The following is a 12,664-nucleotide window of genomic DNA, read 5'->3' as shown; positions in this document are numbered from 1 at the left end:
CTCTGGTGCCAGTATCCAACAACATTCTAGCTGATTTCTTCAGTAACCATAACTTGCAAGTTGACCAATTGCTCATTAATGAGTTAGGCTGTACACTTTGTACGTCCAACCCTCTGTCAAAAGCTTTACAAAAGGAAGGACCTTTAGCCACTGCTTTTAAGAGGAAGCAATACTACAAGGATCATTTCAATATTGTTGATCCAGTTCAGTACATACTTGATGCAAAGACTAAAATAAGTTTTCAGTAGGGATGCTCCGATCGATCGGTCACCGATCGAGATCGGCCGATACTCACTCTCTACCGATCGATCGGTGCTCTCTAAACATGCCGATCGCGAGAGCCGATCGCATGACGTAAAATACATGACACTTTTCTCTGTGTGCGGCAAAACAAGCTCGCCAAAATGGCTTCACCGGTCTGGCATTATTTTAAGGTGTCCGAAAAAGACAGTAAAATAGCGGTATGCAACGTGTGTGAAGCAGAAATCCTGCAGCTCCGCCCGCCGGACCGGTAAGCGCAGCGAAACACACACACAGGGAGAACCAGACCGCAGTTCATTTCCTCATATTCCAAACGAGAAATTACGGTAGCAAATCACCCGGTCACCTTTACGACCAGAACTATTAACGGGATACAAACCGGAGGAACCAGGCATGGAGGGAGGTGGCAGAGACAGTGGGTGAAACTGGTAAGTTTTCGCCTGTTTGGGGAGTTTATATATATATATATATATTAGTGCTGTCAAAATTATCGCGTTAACGGCGGTAATTAATTTTTTGAATTAATTGCGTTAAAATATTTAACGCATTTAACGCATGTGCAGAATGGCCCGCCCCATACGTGCCACCAGTGGCAGCGCCAGGGTATGGCTGGGGTAGGCTACACCCATACCAAGAAATGGCTTAGCCCCACCATGAAAAATGATGTTAAAGTAAGCAAAATAAAGTCTGCCAACTCGCGCAGAGTAAATTGCACAGACAGCAGTTAGTAAGATTGATTTCAGTAGCCACGGTTTTGAAAACTTTTGTCACGTAGTGATCGTCTTCTCAATAGAACATCTTTGATAACGGCGTGGTGTTGTTGCAGGAAGTCCCGACGGAGAATACTTTTGCTGTAGTACAGGGGTGCACATAACTGGTACGCAGGTTATGTGCGTAATCTGAAATGCGTACCATTACTTGTGTCACAAAGCGCATTTGCGTACCGACGTACTTGTGAAGCTTTTCCAGAAGGCGGTTAGATCACCGGACGACAGAGTCGGTCTCCGTGTGCACAGACAGGGCTGCTGTTAACGTCAGTCTGTACAACGGAATTGTGCCAAAACTACGCCAACCGGCTGCGGAGGGAGACTCCCCCCCCCCCCCCCTTCACTGGAGAACTGCGCTAAAACAGCTGATCACAACGTTCACACTCTGTGGTCACGAAGTACTCCACTAGCCGCCGCCCCCCCCCCCCCCTCTGTCGACTTTCCTGAAGTACTCCCCCGTTGATAGAAATCAACACGTAATGAATTAAGACCCCACGGTTTGATGATTGATAGGTGTGTGGGCTGTCTTTCATTTTGACACACAGAAAAATGTTATAATAAACATAGATACTGTATGTTAAATGGATATATCCGCCTTCTTTCATTTATCTTTCCATTCCCACAACAATATACATAAATAAATGGCATATTTTGGACATAGTTCGAATGGTGATTAATCTGATTAATTAATTTTTAAGTTGTGATTAATCTGATTAAAATTGTTAATCGTTTGACAGCCCTAATATATATATATATATATATATTGCTCGCATAAAATCCCCGGGGTTTTTTGCTTTGTCTGTCGGGGGCGGGAGATTCATGTGATTGGTTGTTGGTCGCGTTGCTCGCAAAAAATCCCCAAGCTTTCAGACACGCCCAGCTCCAAGATTTTCAAGATTTTTGAAAAGCTGCTGTGTGGACGTACCGTAAGAGTTAGACCTAACACACTTAGCTATTTTATCTACCTCTGGAACAAGCTAAACTAGTTATTATAAATATATGTATTCTTCATTGTCGGGTCACTCATTACTGGATCAGTGAGCTGCATGAGATACTGACAGGCTGTCAGGAGAGGGAGAGAGGGGGGAGGGAGAGAGGGAGAGAGGAAAAGAAAGCGCTTCCGCTCATTTCTCCCGTGTTATTATCCAAAGTGAATGTAAACTTGAATAATGTACATCATTTGAATGTAATAATTAAGTTGATTGTTGTTTGTGGAAGCTCCAGTGAATGAGCCCCATTAACTGAGTTTTAAACATCACTTTAAATGGAAGATTTAAAGTGATGTTTAAATCTTTCATTTAGGCCCCGCCCGCTCGATCGGATCGGCAATCGGTATCGGCCGATACTGATTCCGGCGAGCGGCGATCGGCCCCGAAATTGGCGATCGGAGCATCCCTAGTTTTCAGTATGTCCCTTTGCTAAAGATTTTACATCAGCTACTTAATCAAAATGATGTGCTTAGCAAGGTTGTTGAAAAGAGAAGAGAGCAACAGGTGAGTGACCACCTTCACTATAAATCTTTTGAAGATGGCCAGTACTTCAAGAACAATGATTTTCTGTCAGGGGGGGAACTGAGAATCTCCATCTGTCTATACGTAGATGACTTTGAAGTCTGCAACCCACTCGGTACTTCACGTAAAACACACAAACTCTGTGCTGTCTATTGGATTTTGGGAAATTTGCCTCCTGGCAGCCATTCCTCTTTGACCTCAATATACCTGGCTCTTTTATGTAGAAGTGATGACGTGAAGACCTTTGGCTATTGCAAAGTATTTGAACCATTACTCCAAGACTTTGTTACATTGGAGCGGCAGGGTGTTTTTGTCTCACAACGGGGTACATTTGTGAAAGGGACACTTCAGTGTGTAGTGTCAGACAACCTTGCAGCACATGGAATAGCTGGATTTGTGGAAAGTTTCTCGGGCCCATATGCCTGTAGGTTTTGTACAGCTCAGCGAGCTGAAACTCAGGTTAAAGAAGTGAAATCGGGTGCATTTACCCCAAGAAACAAGGAGCTTCATCAAGTCCATATTAATACTGCACAGTAGGGCTGTGCATCTTCACTGGTCTCACGATTCGATTCGATTATCCTGTCAACGATTCGATTCAATTCAATATCCCGATGCATCACGATTCATACCAATGCGTTGCATCCTCAATTTTCTATATTACTGCACATGGCTTATTTTTCATCAATGCATACATACAGTAAATACATATGAACTCTCTTTTTATTATTTAGAAAGTGCTTCAGAAATCAATAACATAAATGTCTTGACATTCATTTATAAACCTCCCTATATCTGTGTGTGAAGTTATTCCATCCTCAAAAATAATGCTTCTGCAGTCTAGCTGCAGCTTCTAGCAACGGTCTTCTGTTAAAAAAAGGACACTGAATGTCCTGAATGTGGCATCACAGACAGGACTTGAGTCTGAACACAGCAGACAACAGGAGTATTTACAATAGCATATAACAACTAAAATAGTGCTGTTACATAATCCCATGAATGTATGAGATTAAATTAGCTTCATTATATCTCAGTGATTAAGTGAAGAATAAAGTTTATATCGGGTCACTATCAGCCTGTCACTCATTATTTTCAGGGAGGGGGCGGGGTTTGGAGGAACGGAGAGGAGACGGTGATCGCGGAAGCTTTTTTCCTCCTGCCTTCACAAACTTTACATATGTATATATCGTCTGAAAATTGCTAGAGGACATTCATACTTTGCAATCCAAGACTTAATTAAATCCACCAAAAACCTGACATGATTGTAACGCGATTATTTAAAAAAAACATAAATCCCTGTGCCGCAGCGACACGGAGTGATTCAGAGCGGGTCCTTCTGCTGTTGGTTCTGGACTGGTGGTGTTGTGTTGGTGGATAAAGCAGACTGCTCCGTGTTTGGTGTTGCTGTGTTGCTGTGCCGCTGTCACGTCTGTTCCCTGATCTCTGCGTCACCGATCGATTTGATATTAAAGTGAAAAAATAAACGTTATAGTAAAGCCGCGGCCGGAAAATCAGGAAGCAACGTTACTACGCTATAACCGATTATCTTCCGTCACTGCATCGAGACCGAATCGTCCACGTCCGCATCGCAATGCATCGTAGAAACGATTATTTTCAACACCCCTACTGCACAGGCAAAAGGAGGTAGCTTTTTTGGTGTAAAAAAAACGTGTATTTTCACAGAAAGACTTGCCCATTTCAGTGTCACATCAGGGTATCCTCCTGATGTTGTCCATGATCTTTTTGATGGCATAGTCCCAGTAGAGCAAAATAATTGGTGGCAACGCGCACGAAAATTGGTGTTTATTGAGGTTATTGCCGTTTATGATTGGGCAGTTGATCCCTGAAGATGAACCAGCTTGGAAAGTGATTCTAGACTTGAAACATATTGTAGAGCTTGTTGTTGCACCTATCCACTGTGAGGAGTCTGTGGCATATTTAGAGTTTAAAATCTCAGAGCACAGACAGAGATACCAAGAAGTATTTCCAGATCAGCGACTCTTGCCAAAACATCACTTTTTGGAGCATTACCCAGAAATGATTAAGCTGTTCGGCCCCATTGTGATGTTTTGGACTATGCGTTTTGAGGCCAAGCACAGTTATTTCAAACAGGTTGTAAGACACACAAAGTGTTTCAAGAACATTACACTGTCTCTGGCAAATAAGCACCAGCTGATGATTGGCTATCACATGCACACAAGGAGTAATGAGAGGTCAGCCTTTGACGTGTCAAACGTCTCAACAATTCCATTAGATATCATGAAAGAAGACATAGCACTTCAACTAAGTCAGAAATACACTAACCTCACAACAGTCACGCTAGGACACATTGTCTCTAGCAATGGCATTGAATATAGAATTGGAATGCTTCTTGTGCATGGATCAGTAGGTGGACTGCCTGAATTTGCAGAAATACTTCAAATGTGTATATTGAAAAACACATTGATCTTTATATGCAGAAAATTGTCTTCATGGTACAGGGAGCACTACGGAGCATTTGAGCTCCAGTCATCTTCAGCCAGAGAGATTGTGTTTGCAGAGTTAAGTGAACTGACTGACAACTATCCCCTGAGTGACTACAAGTGTGGAACCCTCCGAATGGTCACCCTTAAAAGATACATACACATGTCAGGTAATTATCCTTTAATTTTTATTTGACTTTGACTGAATGTCTTCATGGGAATGTGGGTAAAATAAGACACAGAATATCAATTAAAAACATCTGGGGTTTGGAGTCAGAAACAAGTGAGGTTAGGTTCAGGGCTCGCAACTAACGATGTCCCGATGTCCCGGGGACCATACAAATTCCTACTGGGACACAAATCTATTTTGTCTGGGACTATTTCGGGACAGTGAAAAAAAAAAAAAAATTAAACTTCAAAATGGGTGTTATTTGCAAAGTCATTGGGCTGTCAAATCATAGCATTCTACGTCATCCACTCTGTTGCTGACTGCTGCTAGACTCGCGCCAATGCAACGGTCACGACAGTTAAAAAAAATAAGAAATAAATGCTGAGGTGGTTGAATAAACAGCCCCCTGATGCAAGTCCCAATTCTGCCGAATCCCGAAACGAAAACATCCCAAGTCCTGGTCATGATGCATCGTCTTCCACTGTGGTAAGTTAGTTGTCTTAAGTGTCAATGTTAGCTAGCGCTAACTAACGCTAGCAACTGAAGTCTGCCTTATACAAACGTCCTAAAATGCGGTGTCATGTTCTTTTGAAGTTTGTGAAAATTATGTGAAATACAGTTGATCAGAATAAGAGGTGTAGCCGATCATTTTTGTATTTTCTTTGTCAGCCAGTCAGTGACCAGGCTAGAATCTTTAGCTGCAAAAACGTAAGGCATTTAGCTAATCATTTAGCTTTTCATCTTTTTTTAGTGTTTTAGTTTTTTTGGGTCAAGAACGTCAGTCAGATTGGGTGACGATTAGAAAAGGGGCCGCAAGGTAATTTTAGTTTGTCAATCACAGGGCTCGACATTAACGACTGCCCGATGGCCCGGGGCCATCTAGTATTTAGCTTGGGCAATGAAGCCTCACCTGCTGGTTGCCCGATCTGGCAATCTATTATGCCAGTATCATGCAGCTCGCGGATCCATTAATGAGTGACCCGACAGTAAAACTAAACATATCTATAACTAGTTTAGGTAGTTTGAGAGGTAATTAAAATAGCTACGTGTGATATTCTAACCTGAAGTGTGTGTTTTGTCCGCTCACCGCTGCATGTGATTATGCAGAGCTGCGTGTCGAGTCTCGACTCGTCAGCAGCAGCTGATCTCTCTCTCCCGTCAGATTAGACTTCACTCGCGTTTATGTCCATATCGATCAGATCCAGCTATTTCTAGCTAATGATATGACTACCTGCTTATTAAAAGACACCTAAACAATAAGCGTCGCTATGCAACCGGGTGAGGTCACAAAGTATAGCGCAGCATTATGCCTTTGTTTACATGCCCACCGGAACCCCGAGGCATTACCAACAGATCAACGCACAATCAACCCATACAGGACATCTCTTTCTCCACATTAAGTGTTGGACATTATAATTGACTATTCTTGTCTGTCACATACTCTTCTTGTCTGTCACATAAGTGGCGCAACTGAAGCGGTATTGCGCTAAAGGGAAATTATTTTGACCGAAGAGATTTAGATTTGCAGGCTAACGGGAACTCTGACGTTGCCATTTTGTGTGCTTCGCGGATGCGATCGGCTCCTCTCGACTGCTGCTCGGTCAGCTTCCGGATGAGGAGGCATTCATTCGACCAACTTACAGTAGATAACATTACAAACATTTTTAACAGTATACTAGTATAAATAATGTTTGTTTTGGCAGTTACAACTGAATGTAATGTTTTCTACTTTTTTACATCTGGGAAGGCATTTGCCTTCATCAGATGGAAAGTGTCGAGTGAATGAGTGAGAGCAAGATGATTGACATTCATGAATGAAAATAGAAGATCAATTTATATTCCTATAGTACTACTGACTTGTGAGGATAACTTGTAATTAGAACTGATAACAGATACATTTATTAAACTGTATTATGGAACTTTTGTTTTTTATTATCATTCATACCACTTTTATTGCCAGATAGAGGGTTCCGATCATAAAACACAGAGACCATACAGCCATACCATATTGAATTGAAAAATACAAATCAGAATTCTTCAATGTTGACATGCCAATGATAAATTAGTCTGGATATTGAGAAACAATAGAAAAACATGCTTAAAACAACTCTCTTCCCTTCTACTCTAGGAGAGGCAACAGATCAGACTAATATGCATATGTTTAAAAGAATAAGTATTTAAAAAACTTACATGGTGGACCAGAGTCTATGGTGTGATGATTAAGTGACAAAAAAGTATCAAATTATATGTATTCTGCATAATTGGGGGGGCGACGATACAAATTTAAATTTGGGACACTGCTAGTTATATCCGGGACAATACAAAGTAGAATTCGGGACGGTTGTGGGACACTGAGGAAAAAAGTTAATTTCGAGCCCTGGTTAGGTTTACAGAAATAATAAAACACAACTCTACACGGATGCTGGCATACCCTAACTAAATCTATGCATGCTAGTTAATCAAGTCAAGTTGCATTTTGTAACATTTGCAATATAAATTTGAAACTGCCGACAATTCAAATCAGTCTGCAGTTTAATTGAACTACCAAAAATGATAATGCTGCCTTAATGTTTACTTTGGCTTTATTACTACACACGTGCAAGAGTCATTAAAATATACATATTTACACAACACATAATTAAATATGTTACTAAAGTTTAAAGAATACTTCCATCACACTAACCCAGTGCTTTCAATGCCTATGATACCTCTACTGATGATGACTGGATCTGCCTCGAATTGTATTACCTGCTGTTTAAAACAAATATATAACCTGTTGACAAGTATGGCCACTTCTGCAGTGCTTTGCATCATCCTAGGAGAAAATGACTCTGCAAAAGTAACCCTGCCTTTGGGAATACCAAGCTCTGTTGAGGAACTTCAAAGTGAGATTAAGAGACAATGTGAGGTGTTTGGAGACTTTAGACTGCAATACAAGGACCTTGATTTTGATGAGTTTATAAACCTTACCTCCACCTCAGACATTCAAAACAAGGGGAAAATCAAAGTAATTTACCCCCCAAGTGCCTTATCTACAAGCAGTCCTGGCTTCTCTGCACGGACATCCGGCCAGGATGAGATCAATTAAATCTCATCTGTGGACACTGATCTTCCCTCATCTTCTGATTCTTCGTCAACATCATCCCTCAGAAGTGCGCCATGGCCAAACGCCTTTCCTGTGCCGGAGTTTGTCTATGATGTTGAGATCCAAGGGGAAACTACCGCACTAAGCTGCGCAACATTGGATGTTCAGAGCTGACTGTCAATTCTTTAAAGCGTCAACAGGATGATCAACGCACATCCCGCAATCAAGTGAAGAAACCTAAAAGAGCGGAGGTAAACTACTATCCAGACTATCCAACAGGACAAACCAAACAGAGCCTAGAGGAAGAGAGGCTGGCACTACTGTCCGAGGCACATAAGAACAATAACCAACAGGTGGTGAAGGATCAAATGGAGAGGACATTTGCCGATAGGCGTCATGAGGTGATTGAAGACAAGCCATTCATTGCCGAATTCAAAAGAAGGTGGCCGGCTCTTTTCTGAGCGTGAGGTCAGTCATATATTTTGTTGATAACTTAATTATTATATTTGACAAGGGGGTTCAATTTAAAAAAACATTTTACCAATAGTGAATATTGTTTATTATAAATCAATTTGAATGTTCCTTGTACATGTGATGCAGTTTGCCAGAAAACATTAGGGCAAATGCGTCCAAAGTCTGGTCACATACACTTATTATGTTTGTCATTGGAACCTGACTACAGAATCATACTAAGAAATTAACCTAACTTTCATGTTAAATGATAGCTTTGAGAAAAATAATTATTCTATATTTTCATTATTTTATCATTCTTACAATGCTTTGACAAAAAATCATCAGGAAGTAAAAAAAAAATGTCATGGCTGAATTATTCCATTAACTTTTACTGTGGTGCTGCAGCCAACGAGAACATGTGTTGATTTTATGATTTGATCTATGTGTTTGTCTTTATTAAATGTTTGTAGGTGGAAGCCGAGTTTGCTCGCATCACCACTGTCCCACTGAGATCTAAGTTCATGCAGCAGCTAGATCACCACTCCTCCAAGCTGTTAAGGATTTTCCAGAAAATAAGGAATATCATGGCAGAATACGACAAGGTGTGTTATCTCACAAATGCCTGGTTATTAGAATATTTGTTTTGTTTAAATTCATTTTATTGTATTTATTGTGCAGTTGTATTACTTAAGCATGCAGTAAAATATTGGAGACATGTGGCTGATGGAAGACATTTTAAGTCATGTTCACACAAAGTTTAAAATGTACCTGATCAAGTCATTTTCAAAATGAAAATGAATAAATTAATTGTATTTTCATCTAAATAGATTTGCATATTTGTGTAACTTTTCTGTGGAATGTAGTAATACATAGTGTTTCATGAATGCAAATTCACATCAGTTAGTCTTTAAAGCAGAAGTTTGGCTTTTTTGAATTGCAATAATTTGATTTACTGTGCTGTCGATGGTAGTGAAAACATGATTATACTGAAACATATTTCTAAGATTATCATAATGCTTAGTTCCCAGTTAAATAAATACAGTGTCTTGGATTATAACATAAATACTTTTAAAGTACAACTCACTACCTAGTAATAACCAAACACTTGCATTACAGGTGCTTCTTGTGGTATTAGAACTTGTACTCCAGTTGAATGCACATTCGGCCCTTCATAATAAAATGCACTTAGACACTGCCTGTAAATGTAAAAAATGGTATGAAGTTGCATGTAAAAAAAATAGTTAGCTTGTGCATTAATGCATCTAGTGTTAAATGCTGCACAATGTAAAAATACTATTCCCCCACTTACGCATTTCCCTTGTCCTTTGTTACAGAATGACGCCATCGAGACAAGGAGAGCCTGCGTTATAAAAGCACTAATTGTGTACCTTAATGAAGACCCCGAAAGCCTGATTAGAGAGTACCTCGTAAGTATTTGTGCCTCTGCTTTCCACCATCTGGAAACAAAAAAAGTGATTTATTTCGTACTTTTTTGAGCTGGTTTTAAACAAACTAATGGCACCACAGGTTTGAAAGAGCAATCGGAAAATAACCCATATGCATGCATAGTAAAATTCCCTTTTCAAACAAACTATCAACAGCAGTTTGTCGACCGTTGAAACAGTTGAAACTGTTGAGTTTCTCAAATTTTGAAGTTTTGTAAAACCATTTTCATATCCATGGTTAACTAAATACCCACAAGCCCCTAGCAGATGCCGTCAACAACTAGAAAAGCTACACCCAATGTAGCCTGTAGGTATGCTTATCTGGGAGCTGTATATATGTTACTTAGCAAAAGTGTTGCTTTTTTCCCTTGTGTGTGTAAGTCTGGCTGATGGTCTATTTTTTCTGCCTTTTAGGATGTTGAGACTGACCAGAGTGTAGATGAGATGGTCTTGGGAATCTTCGCCATAAAGAAGGAAGGTGCAGAGCCAACAGATTCCCTCGCAGATGTGGGGATTGTAATTGAAGGTGTGGAAGTGCTGAACGATCTTCAAAACATTGCGAACGCACTGGCAATTTTATTTGGACTCACATATGCATTGGACTTGAGCTATCCAAAAAACCTGAGATGCACGTTTGAGGTTCTTCAAAAAATCCTGATGGAAATGGATGTTCACCACCTATCAACAAAGGCTCAAGTGCTGAAAAACAAACTGTTTGAATGAACTATTTGAACACTACAAGTGGAACGCCTTGAAACGTCATGTTGGAAATCTTGGAGCAGGGGTTTTATCCAAATATTTCGGAGGGAATTTTATCTATGGAACTGAATGTTACTGAATAGGAATGTTACAAATGATTCATGTCGGACAGTTTGTACGTACAAGTTGCAGTTTGGGCTATGTGGTTAAAACATGGTGTTCTTTTGAAAATTGTTGTTGCTTGCTAAATGTTGTGCAACTTTTTCTATTAAGGTGATAGCAAACTAATTCTGTATATTTACCAAGTCAATAATATACTACCGTATCCAGCTAAGAGCAACATTAGCATGTCTGTTCTGACAAGTGTGTTTCCAATATTTACTCATCTTTGAGCTCTGTTTTGGTCTCAATACTGTTGAAGGTTAATCTCGCTCCTCGGCTGCTGGATGTTTAATTTTCCTCTCCAGCTTGTTGCTAACGTTGGGGGCCAGGTGCTTCGTCGCCTGCTTAATGATAAACGTGGAGGGAATTGAGAGTCTATCAGAGCTGGCTTGCCGAATTTTTTTGGATTTAATGTGAAGAATTAGACAACACCAAACAGAAAATATGCTATAAAACCAAAACAATAATCTAGAAAACTATGGTTTCCGGTTTCATTATCTCCATAGCAACAGTTGATGACAAGAGACATTTATAAACGTTTTACACATTTTGTAGTTTACTTTTCTATTTTTGTGACGATTTACATGCGATGTTTAGTTGCAGTTTGGGCTATGTGGTTAAAAGATGGTGCTCTTTTGAACATTTGTGTTGCTAGCTAAATGTTGTGCAACTTCAACCTTTTGTGTTTGTTGATAAGGCGTGATACAAAGAAGTCTTTAAGGGTTTCCATGATTTTAAACTTGGTAAACCTGGTTGCCTATGGTTACAGTGTATATCACGTTTGATGTGAAATAAATGTATTTTTTTCACTGAACAAAAGTCAGTTAATTTGAATTTACTTAACTACACTTCGTGGAATTTGTTGACAGTCTGGTTTAGTAAGTGAACTTAAAATGACTTCCATTATAGCAATGAATACCAGTTAAGTAACACGGAATGCAGTAGTTTCCAAAATGATTTAAGTTTGTTAAGTTGGAACTACAAATCAAAGTCAAGTTGAACTTACTAAATACAGTTGAGTATAGCAGAAATTACTTTTAAGTAAAATGAATATAGGTGAGTTAAGTTAGTAGTATATAATATCTTTATGTTGGCATTAATAAAAAAATTAAGTATGTCTAAAGAAACTGCACTGTGTTGACGTAATATTGCTCAGTTAAGTTAGCTGGACACAGCTATTAATTAAATCCAGGGTGACCGGGTATTGTTGAAGTTAATTAACACGGTCGTGTTGGCTGAACATAAGTTAGTTATATTCTTCTTACTAGTGTTATTTAATTATAACCTACTCAACTCAGTTTCGTGGAATTTGTTGACATAACTTTATTAAGTAAGTCCAAGAAAGTGTGTGTGTGTGTGTGTGTGTTGGCTCTCTGCCATGTGGCACACTCACACAGACACCCTGTGACTGACTGTTGGCACTGTTGTCACCTAACATGACGTGACATGCATCAACATTGTAAAGCAAGAGTCACACAGCAGCCGCATGGTAGATATTTAATTTGAAAAAAGGCATTGACATTGCATTTTAAAAATGCCTTTACATTGTATTAAAACGAGTTTTTGGGGGAATTATTGGTCATTATCTTCAATTCATTTTAAAATATTTTCATTTGGACTTGGATAAACGGTACATTGTGGTTTTTTTAATCC

Source organism: Gymnodraco acuticeps, unplaced genomic scaffold (genome assembly GCF_902827175.1).
Source record: "Gymnodraco acuticeps unplaced genomic scaffold, fGymAcu1.1, whole genome shotgun sequence".
NCBI classification, from domain to species: Eukaryota; Metazoa; Chordata; class Actinopteri; order Perciformes; family Bathydraconidae; genus Gymnodraco; species Gymnodraco acuticeps.
This window is presented reverse-complemented; position numbering follows the sequence as displayed.